General features: G+C 37.0%; 1 long non-coding RNA gene across 3 annotated transcripts in view; it reads right to left on the reverse strand.

The window, feature by feature from the left end:
- Positions 1-11,466, reverse strand: part of LOC123381405 — a 382,216-nt gene extending 370,750 nt beyond the window's left edge. For all 3 annotated transcript variants that reach the window (XR_006588315.1, XR_006588314.1, XR_006588313.1), the window contains exon 1: positions 10,737-11,466. This is a non-coding gene — a long non-coding RNA (uncharacterized LOC123381405). The remainder of the gene's footprint in view (positions 1-10,736) is intronic.
- Positions 11,467-11,949: the final 483 nt, after the last annotated feature.

The following is an 11,949-nucleotide window of genomic DNA, read 5'->3' on the forward strand; positions in this document are numbered from 1 at the left end:
GAGCCAAGCTAATAGCAATCTCCCTTCTGGAAACATTTAATCCAAAATCACAACATTTTTTAAACCTCAGTAAAATTCACACCACTAATTTCAAAGAGGTAACAATCCAGAATGAAGGTTGGTAGATATTCACCTTTAAATAGTGCCATCTTGAAAAATGTGTCCATCTTGGCCAAATTAAAGTATCACCCACATTTTAACAAGTGTTTAATTTGCTAAATAAACAACTTTAAGCTCAGAGTAAAATATACTAGCATATCAATATTTAATGTTTAATTACAAGTTTGTTTTTTCTATTCTTGGACATAGTCCTGGAAAGATCTATATTTAGCAATGTTTTGTATATTATTTGGGGTAGGCTTAGCCAAGGTAACAAATCTCAAAATTTCAGTGGTGTTAACAATAAACTTTTAGTTCTTGCTCACATAACGTTTCTATGTGTGTGCTCAGATTATCAAGGGAGCTTATTTCTACACAGGGGTAGGAACCTGGTGATAGTTTTATGCCAGCTTAGGCTATAGTACCCAGTTATTCAATCAAACATTATTCTAAGCGCTGTTGTGAAGGTACTTTGTAGATGTGATTAACATCCACAATCAGTTGACTTTAAATAAAGGAGATTATATTCCATAATGTAAGTACATTTCATTTAAAAGTGCAAAGGCCTTAAGGACAAATTAGGTTTCCCCAATGGGAAAGGAATTCGGCCTCAAGACTATAGCATCAGATCCTGCCTAAGTTTATAGCCTCCAGACCTACCCTACTACTTTCAGACTTGTCAAGCCCCACAATCACATGAGTCAATCCCTCGAAATAAATATCTTTATATATTTTTCATTTCCATATATATGTCAACACATATATATGATATATACACATATATATGATTATATATATTCATGTCCTACTTATTCTGTTTCTCTGGAGAAACCTTCCTGATACTAATACTGATCCCCTAACTCCTTCTATCTGGTGGCTCTGCCATTGTCATTTTCCTAGCAGACAAGAAAGAACACAGAAAGAGTATTTAAAGAGGAACACACCTAAAAGCTTTTATAGATTTGTAAATGGCATATAGCATTATCTGTTTACCTTCCTTAAAGATACTTAGTCATGAGGCTAGGCCTAAATGCTGGAAAATGCCTCCTAGATGAGGCCCCAAAATAGGGAGCAGATTTTGGTGAACAACCAGTGTTCTCTATTAAAATTTTCAGGAATATGATTTATAACACAGTTTAAAAATTAAATTTTAAGCAATTTGTATTTTATATTTATTTTAATGGAACATTGAAGGTGAGTCCCACATTTGGATGGAAAGAAATGGAGGGAAGATCATTGTATATTGCAGGGATAGAGAAAATTTGAAGAAAGGGAGAAGTATAGAAGAGGAAAGCAGAACCTGTAAGATATGAAGAAGGGATACACCTCTTGAGAAACGGATCTGATCCTCTTTGCCCATCCCTCTCTGTTAGTGAATCACCATCTTGGTTAGCCACCACTACAGATGGAAATTGCATATTCCTCAAGCATGTTTGAACAATAACTGCAAACAGTTTTATACACTGATCTAGATCTTAGAGTATGTAAGAAGATGGAGAGAAATGAGGCTAGAAAAGTATAATCACTTCAAATGCATTGTCAAGAATTTGGATTTTCCTCTTTAGACAGTGAGGAATTAATATAAAGTTTTTATGCAAGGATTGATGCGACCAATGTCAATATCAGGCATTAGATATATCAGGCTGTTTTATTTAAAATGGATGGGATGGGAGAGATAGGAATTAGACTAGTTAAAAAGAAGATTGCAGTAAAGGTACAGAGCAGAGCTAAATAACTGCTTTGTGGCAGGTGGCAGTGAGAATTGAAAGAAAAAATATATAAGGAATATCATGGAAGTAGTATGGACAGAACTTAATGTTTCATTGTATATAGGAATAAGGGGAAAATATTTAAAAATATTACCTAGGTTTCATATTATGGTAATGGTAGGCTGGTGTAACCTACTTGAAATTAGAGATATTTTACCTATTCTCTGGTATAAATTACCTTTCCTGGAATAGATGATCAAGGTACTAGGTCCTACTTGTGGCACACAAAGCCGTGGGAGCCCAGAGGAGGGGGTGACCCTTACAAGAATGCCCCGTTTCCTTTGCCATCTTCAGACCTCTTGTATTACTATCCCCTACTTCATCACTCCAGAAAGACATTTAATGTTCATTAAGGAGATATAAATAGGTTGCTCCCTTATCAACCTGGCAACTGGGTCAATTTCACACTGAGTCATTAAATGTCTTAAGAACTGGTAATCTATCATGTTTTAATGACAACTTTAAAATGGTATTTCAAAACCAAAAGATTTATATCCCATTAAGAAATGATTGTAATATACTAATGCAAGACTTCACTTACCCATTGAGAGCTGTATTTTATGAAGGAAGTGGGGGTGACTGGGTAACTACCTTGCAATATTGAAAACAGCTGACCATTTAGATATTTCGTGTAGAGCCAACATTCACTTAATTTGTATTTTGGCAGACACATAGGTAGCCAATAAATGATACCTTTACTAATATTCGAATGGGATATTTTAAGCCATAAATGTGAATCCAAGAAGCTGGACAAAAAAGAAAAGCCAAAAACAAATCAGCAAAAATACAAGGAATATTCCAGTTGTTAAAGAGCTAAATTAAACCCACAAATCAAGGATAACAATATAGTTACATATACTATTTTGTTGATGGGAAAATATGTATCACCGGATCGGTTCCCATCTTTTTTCCTCACTAAGGGATTATAATGGATGAAGAGAGACATACTCATTGCTAGCTGTCACTATTTCTCTTGTCTTTTTTCAGCCTTGGTAATAGTCATGAGAGTCATTTTAAGAGATAGCTGTGTCTGTATATATTCTATTATAGTTCTTTAGAATTTTATAATGTTTGCAGATAAGTTTCATTAGATGTTCTAGATTGTGGGGACATAGTTGCAACTCAATATTTATAAGTTATAAATAGAAGAGGGCAAAATTTACATTTCAGAAACTAGCAATAAGACCTTGGACATCTAATTTAATTTAAACTTTAATTTCTTCACTGTTAAAATAATCTGCTATTAAAATGTATTCTTGTTACAGCATTCAGTAGTCTATGAATTATTTGTCATATTAATGATGCCACCTAGAAATTTCATGCAATTTTCATTAAAATATGTTTCATTGTCTCATTCTCAAACTATGTAGGAAAAGAATTATTATAGTTTTTATACAAAGGTAGTGGGCCAGGGAAGTGAAATGAATGGTTCAGGCACACAACTACACAGTGTTTGCAGTAGATGTAATTTATTTTTCTACCTCTGCTTTTTGTCTGATTTACTTTTATATATCAGATATAAAAAAGTTCTGTAAATTTACTTAAGTGAGCAGCAGAAAAAAAAAAAAACTTAACAGCAGCGATTTATATGTAATTCCTATTTATGATTTAGTGATCAACTATTTTTTTAAATATTTATTTATTTTGAGAGAGATAGAGGGAGAGTGAGAATGTCAATCCCTGATGTGGGGTTCGATCTCAGGAACCATGAGACCCTGACTGAAGCCGAAATCAAGAGTCAGATGCTTAACAGATTGCGCCACCCAGATGCTACTCAACAACTTTTATGCCTCAGAGCTAAGGAATATCTATGGTGTTTAGACTCAAGATGGAGATGCAAATGAATTTTTAAAATTTTTAATGCTTATTTTTATTTTTAAGAGAGAAATACAGACAGAGCATGAGTGGGGGAGGGGTAGAGAGAGAGGGAGACAGAATGTGAAGCCTGTTCCAGGCTCTGAGCTGTCAGCACAGAGACCAAATGGGGCGTCAAACTCATGAACCACGAGATCATGACCTGAGCAGAAGTTGGATGCTTAACCAACTAAGCCACCCAGGTATTCAAAAATATACATTATTGGGTACTTCTATCTTTGACATCAACACAGAGCCATTTTCTCTTTGGGATGCAATTGAAGCAGGAGCTGGAACTATGATTAGATCAATGGGCATGGTCTATACAGTGGGCCAACCCGGAATTACCCTTTATAGTTTCATATTTATTTCTTGAGAGTTAGGATTTGAAATATCAATTAATTTCTTCAAGATACTTAATCCATTGCCTCCCTTATCAGTTCTACTTCTCTATTCTCCATCATTTACACCCCTTTGGTAGTTGCATAAGAGGACAGTTTTAACAATATAATCTGTTGTGTAAAAACAGTAGTTAAGGTTCATCATAAGAGTTTTTAATGTTAATTGATACAAGTTAAATAATCTAGATTGCGGAAAAGTCAATATTAGAGAAGAAAATACAGTACTAAAAATAAAGACAACCAGGTATTACATACTTCCTGGTATAAGTATGTTATACTACCTAAACAAATACTATTTTCAAAAAGATCAAACTTAAATCTAATTAAATCTCTTGATGAAACCTTAATTTTTAGAAAATGAAGAAGATAAATAAAATATGAAACACTGCTATGGGAAAAATAATCATTAAAATTCAGACTGTGGGACAATCTGCAGCCCAAAGATTCAGTTTTTTAAATAATTTTCAATGAAAAAAAATGTAGGAGCAATCTACAGGTTAGAAGAGAACTGAAGACACATCAACTATCACAGTGAATATTCCTGTCTTGAATCCACATTAAATAAAATTTTAAATATTTATTAAGATAATTGACATACATGATAGGAAGTACTTACTAATTGTTTTAAGTAGCATAGATGTCTGATTTATTTTTATTTTTATTTTTATTTTTATTTTTTTATTTTTTTTTATTTTTAGGTAGCATAGATGTCTGATTTTATTTATTTTCCATACCTTTTAGATATGCTTACTGAAATATTTGCAGATAAAAGCATAAATAATATGTGGGACTTGCTTTAAAAGAATATGGGATGAGGGAAAGTAGTATAGATAAAATAGTATTGGATAAGAGATAAAAATTGAACATAGGTGAAGTGCTCATGGTTATTAATTTTAATATTCTTTGTACTTCTTATTGTGTTTGGAACTTTCCATGATAAATTTAAGGAATAACAAATAAATTATAACAGACAGGTAGATCTTTGAATGCATTTGAACTTCTATGCCATAATCTAGAAAGATAATTATAGGAGCAAAATATGAAAATATTACTATGGAATGATATATTGATGTGAATATTTAATTCAGAAACACCACATTTTAAAAGGGATTATTCGTAAAAACTAAAAGGTGAGACAAGGGCAGATGAACATATACATGGTTGCAAAAGCCAAGAACAAAACAACACGTTCCTCCCTGGCTTTATGCCTTTGCGAATTAGTCACAGTATCAAGTTGTTGGAGAGGCACTTTAATTTGATACCTTTTGTGCTTTGGGGATACTTTTACTGGGTTAAAATTGCTGCTGTTAGAAAAATCAGTGTCAACCATGGAGTTATGTTGACCCTCCGGGCAAAGGTGAGATGAGAGGGTCAGACTGAGAAATGAAGACAAGAGGGGAAACGTGCAAGGCGGGGAGCAAAATGTCAGAGAAAACTTTCTTTTTTTTTTAAATGAGCTGGATTTTTTTTCTCTGTGCCCAGGAAGTCATGTTATGCTTTGTCTCAGGAGAGGGCAGAGAAGCACCTCTTGCTGCCCTCTGCTAGGATCCTGATCATCAGTGTCAACAGAGGAGCCCTGCTACCCTTTCAGTAGCAGCAGAGAAATTGAGAGCAGTTCCAGATCTGCCCAATTACAGTCTATAGAGCCTGGCCCCTGTAAAAGCAAAAGATCAGCACTTTCTCCTTTCATGGTCTGTAAAGGTTCACTCTCGGACACCCTGCCCCTTCAAAATCAATGGATTCTCAATAAATCAAAATCAAAAGATTGGGGTTCTGGTTCGAGATCTGCCACTTTTCCTCCCAGAATGTGAATCTCTCATTTGAGTCTCTCATTTTGCAAATGAGAGACTTGAAATATATGACCGTGGAGGTTTTGTTGAATTCGATCAGTCTTTAAGTTTATATTCATTGATAGCTGCTGTTAAGTGTGGACAAGCTTCCTCACAGCTCTTCTATTTGAAACTGAGTGAGAGCAGAGGGAAGTAGAGGGATTCTCTTATTTGTGTGAGTCATACAAAGTTTACTTTGGTTCTATTCTGTTTCTGTTTGTTCATTTGTTTGCTTTATTTTCTTTTTCTGTATGACTACATTATACATTAGATGTTCTTCAGAGAGAGCACGTGATTTTTTTTAATAGGGTAGTAGACTATTGCAAACCATCTTACCTGGAGACTAGAGAAATAACCATCCCCTATTTATTTCAATGCTGGGTATTCCCAGATGTCTCGTCCCTTGCAAATTCATCCTATGCACAGGATCTATTCCACATCTTATATGCATGTCTAATCACAACAATGCCCTGCTCAAGCACATCTCTGGTCTCCCAGTTCCTGAAGGAAAAAATATACTAGCCTGTGGTTCTTTGTAACTTTCTTTATATAAGAAATTTCATAATTCATACAGTAATTGACATAATATACTTCACGAATTTGAAATACAAAAACCATAATATCACAATTATTTTTTCACATGCTTTTCTTTGTGGAACTGCCGTTTTCTTGAGACCTCTTATTTCTGAATCACCCAGGCACCCCAGGGTTACTCAGTCCAAGGAGGAATTCCAAAGGCCAGGCTTAAAAGGAGAGTCAACTGGCATGTCCTACCTAGTAGTACACTTACAGTATGAATTTGGTTGTGCCAGCTGGTATCGTTTTTAAACATGGGTCACACACAGAGGGCTGTGGTTAAGTTCCTATGACTCAGGTTTCATTTAGCCCATAAATGAGCTACAAGATTACACTCATGTTGCCCAAAACCCAGGCTTGATGACAAAAGGGCTGGGCACACAAGGCTTCAAGCTTCCTGTATATGTTATTTCAGAATTAGTACAGCCTCATGAATTCTGAGTCCAGGTGAACAGCCTAGATTCTGTTCCCTCACTGTTGAGTTCCCCTTTAAGGTCTTTCCCTTCCAGTGAACATTAGGCAGTTTCACCCAGTGAACTCTGACAAGTTTCTTGAATTTTAATTCTCAAAGAGAGGAAAATGATATTTAGTCCCATTCCTTCCCCACCAAAGCCCTCAGTTCCTTAGGAAAAAATAAATAAATAAATAAATAAATAAATAAATAAATAAATAAATAAACAAACAAAACAAAACAAAACAAGGGATGTTCCATCCCTTCCCCTGAGCTCTGTACACAAAGATCACGGGTCTTTTTAGGGGTTTCACACACGCTCACACACACAGAGTCAAGATCCACTTATTCCCTTTCTCTATGTAAGGGAGTGTATATATTTAGTTATTATAAGTAGGTATTTGTACAATTATTGGTTACTATAGGCCTCTTAAGCAGATTAATAGTTGTGTGCATACAAGAATAGTATTTTTCTTATTCTTGCTTACCAGCACAATACCTGGGCATATGATATACGTCAAAATGTGTTTGTTAAATAAATTAATGAAGAGCATGTAGATTTCAAGTGTTCTATGACATACAAATTATGCATCAAAGAAGAGTTAGCCAGGAGAAGGAAAAGCACACACAAAATATTAGAAGGCTCTGGATCATAGCGTTGGGTGAGGATGGGAAGGTTGGAGGAAGTGCAGAGAGAGAAGATCATAAAGATACTCATAAACATTACTATGGAGTTGGAATTTATCTTAAGGTCAGTGGGAAAATTTTACAGAATAAAAAGCAGAGAAAAGTATTTTAGAAATACTACTCTGGCTTCAATATGGAGAATGCATTGGAAAAAAACAAAAATTCAAGTCCACTTTATTGATTTAGATAAGCAATCATGGAGCCCTGAATGAGGGTAGTAACACAAGAGTAGGGAAAAGACTACATATGTAAAAGGTAGAAATGACAAGATTCTATAGCTGATAATAGGTGGGGTTGAGGGGAACAGATAAGCCAAAGTTAATTCTGAGATTTCTGCTAGGACATAACTGAAAGGATGGTGATAGCCTTTGCAGTGGCAAGAGAGGAAACATATGAGGAGAAGGTTGGGTGAGAGGGGAAAGACTGAATTCCGTTTCAGACATTCACTTGGAGCACACAAGCAGTTCTATCTATGTGTGTGAAGCTCAGGAAAGGGATCTAGTGAAGATGCCTGTTTGGTGGCATTCTATATAAGGCACAGGAATGGCAAAGGGTTTTATCTTCTGTGTCTACTCTGGAATATGGTAGCATTTTTCTAGAGTCCTGAGTTGAAAACAGACTTTGAGGGAAAATTCCTTCATAGTGGAAAAAATGTGTTTATTGATTAGAGGTTTGGCATGCGTCTAGAGAGAAGTGGGAATGGAGGCATATTTGTAGCATTCATTTAACGTGATCTGGATGGTAACTGATGTCATGGGATATATGGGATTGTATACAGCATGTCTATAGAAGGAGGGTGAAAAGGAATTAGGGGGAAATTCTGAAGTACCCTAATATTTATAGAACCATACAGAAGAATTCTGGCCCTGATAACTTAGGCAATGGACTAGAAAGGAATGTTCTGTTACCACTTTATCATTGCTGCAAGCAGAGTGAGATTAGAGCTAAGAATGCTAAGAAAATATTTCGGTATTTTTATTTTCAATGCCCCCCTTTTGTGCCAGTCACATCCCAACATTCTTACCCTTGAAGGAATTAAAGAATCACCAACTAAGGCTGCACCAATTCTGTATAACATTCTGCACAGACTGCCGTGAGTGTGCTGCCGTCTTGGTCCTGTAAGCAGGTGTCTATGCACATGTGCGCCACAATGCCTCGGTTTCTTTCTACTTGTCTAAGAGATGCCTTGGTAGCCCCTTGATTTCCTGGTTCTCCCTCCTCACCTTTTGTTCTCATCCCGGGCGCTGTCTTGTCAGCACTGTGAGTAAGCCACATTATTGGCTACCATGTTTTCCTATTACAGACTACTGGGTTGCCTACTTTCTTAGACTTTTGTATTAATAACTTAATTCAGCATATATTGATTTTCTCCTGCATTCCAGGCCCTCTGTCACTTTGTTCTTTGGGCACACCAGTCCTATATAGTAAATGAAAGAGTGAGACAAATAATCTAATAATCACAATACTTCTGTAAATGTCACAGAGGTGATAAGAGAGAACAGATAAATGAGAATGTTACTTGTTTCCTAGAATCAATGAATGATTTCCAGAGTATAAGTTAGTGGGCTGAGGTTGAGAAACAAGCAGGGATTGTCTATAGTTCATTCTCTGATCCCACGGATACACCAGTTAGATGCACAGGATAAAATATGGCTACATATAACTGAAAAATCAACAGTAGATTAAATGAAGAAATATTTATGTATCTTTCCCAAATAAAAGGAGTTTGAAAGGGTCAGTCTAGGACTGGTACGGTGGCTCCATAGTCACCAATCACCGTTCTCAGTGCTTGGCTTCCATCCTTAAGTTCACTTCACAATACAGTATGGCTGCTGAATATCCTACTGTCATCCTTCTGTGATTCAGGCAACAAAAAAGGAAAAGAATAAAAGGGAAAAATAGGTGCATCTCCTGGATGAGACACTCTGGCATATAGGAGAGGGGTCAGTTGATAGGGCAAGGAGAGCACAGAAGGTGCAAGAAAGGAGAGAGGAGACAAGATGGTCAAGGATGGAAGGAAGAAGATAGTGTCCATAATGGTAATGCTGTGATTTCAGAAAGAACCACATATACAAAATAATACAATCCCTTGCAGTAAAACACCACCACCAAGTACACAACAACATACCATGAAAACTGGTTTTCATTCATCAGAAGAACAATAATTACATCACTGATGCTATTTTTAATAGCTGTGTTTTTCCAAATTTATTTCTCCCAATTGGAAGAGGCCCATGAAATTCTCATTCACTGAGGATTTGGACTGTATTTTGTTTCTGAACTGAAGAAACTGTTTGAAAACTTGGACCGTGTATTTATGGATTGCTTTGCCAACCTGTAGTGGCAATAACTTTTGAGACACTCAGCGGGGTTGACTTTGTCAAGTGTAACAAAGAATATTTCAAATATTGGGGGCTTGGCAAAATCTCCAGTGTGGTTTGCCAGGTGCTGTTCCATCAATTTTTAACACCCATTTTTTTAAGAGACATTTAATCTATACTTATTTCTTACTGCTTTACTTCTTAACTCATCAAAATGTTATATTTCAAGAGCTCTTTGATGTGTATGATACCTTTGGGCTCCCCCCCTTCCCCACTGCCTTCTTCTAAACAGGAAGTTATGTTAGCTAAGGGGATAAAAGTGGGAAGAAAATCTCTGAATTTTGAAAAAGGTGTTGGTTCTGGTTGCAAAAGCCTCAAGGTTTGAGTCAGTGCTGAGCATGATAGAAATTGTCATCTTGGAAAGGAGGAAATTGATCATGAACAGATTTTTATTTTTTTACAATCATAGATGCAATGTGAGAGGACATCATGGATTATGGAATTCCATCTTCCACCTAAGGACTGAATTCCTCCCAACAGGCTATTGTCATGGTTCTGTTCGAGTACCTCTAATAACAAGAAACTCAGTACCTGATAAGGTCAACGGATCTTCCCTGCCCCCCCCCCCCCAAATCTGATGGTTATAGCTTTAAATTCTTTCTCATGGTAACTTTTTCCCCCCACTCCTCTCTGATGTATGTTCCCAACATCCCTCTCTGAGAGGTCTTTCTGGGGTCCTGTTCTCCTACCTCACATTTCCGGCCTTCTTCACTCGGACGACGTGATCCCAGCATGCCTCTCCCAGAGAGGTGTTCCCAGCATTTCTGACGACCTGCTCCCAGAACGCGCTGATGGGTGTGGCTGGCATCTGTTCCTCTGAGGCTGTTCCCAGAATCCCCCTCTCTCTGACGGAGGTTCCCGGCATCCCTGTGGGAGTGTTCCGGAATCCACCCTACCCCCACCCCACGTCTGTCTCTGAAAGAAGGTTTTTGGTTTCCCTCTCTGATGCAGCGTTGAGGCATCCGCCTCTTCCTCGGACGTAGGTTCCGGGCGTCCCCCTCTTTTAAATCATATTCCCAGGATTCCTCCCTGGCAGCACGCTCCGGTCTTGTTTCTCTGTGTTCCCAGAATGCCTCTCTCGGACGAGCGTTCCCCGCATTCTTCCGCCGAGGGTGTTCCCAGCATTCCTCTCTTTCTCCACTGTAATTTCTATCCTTCGGTTTTCACGTGCCTTGCTGGGCCACACAGAATCCGTGTTTTTCTTCCGCTACATTGTTGGTTTTTCGGATGCTTGAGACAGCTATGTTGTCTCCCTGATTCTCATGTTCTTGAAGTATAAAATGCGAACTTTGTTAAACTGCTCATATGGCAAGGTTTTATTTTCATCCAATAACTAAGGGAATCCTCTCCATGCACCAATGTTTATCAATATTACTCTTGAATTTTATTATCCAGAATTAAATAAGATAATTTAAATGTGCCACCAGTCATGCAGCCTAAATTCTTTCACCTATGTCTATTCTCTTCTCTCTCTCTCTCTCTCTCTCTCTCTCTCTCTCTCTCTCTCACACACACACACACACACACACACACACACACACACAATACATACATCAGGAAAGGAACAAGAATTATATGCATAACATATGGCATTAGGGACTGCTTACAGGATTCTTTTTAGACCTAAAATGGATACTGGATATTCAATTAGAAACTAATGGTAAATGAGAACACACACACACACACACACACACACACACACACACACACACACATTTTTCTGAATCTTTGGACTCAGATACACAGCAGTTAATGCCTTGAATTTACCATACAATTATAGCAGGTTCACTACTTAGTATAACAGCTTTTGAAACAAATCAGTTTAAGTGTTTTAGAAATTTATAAGGGAAGGGAAGTTTACAGAAATCTATCAGGCTGAGTTTATTTATCAGATTTTACAAA

Source organism: Felis catus, chromosome D3 (genome assembly GCF_018350175.1).
Source record: "Felis catus isolate Fca126 chromosome D3, F.catus_Fca126_mat1.0, whole genome shotgun sequence".
Lineage (NCBI taxonomy): Eukaryota > Metazoa > Chordata > Mammalia > Carnivora > Felidae > Felis > Felis catus.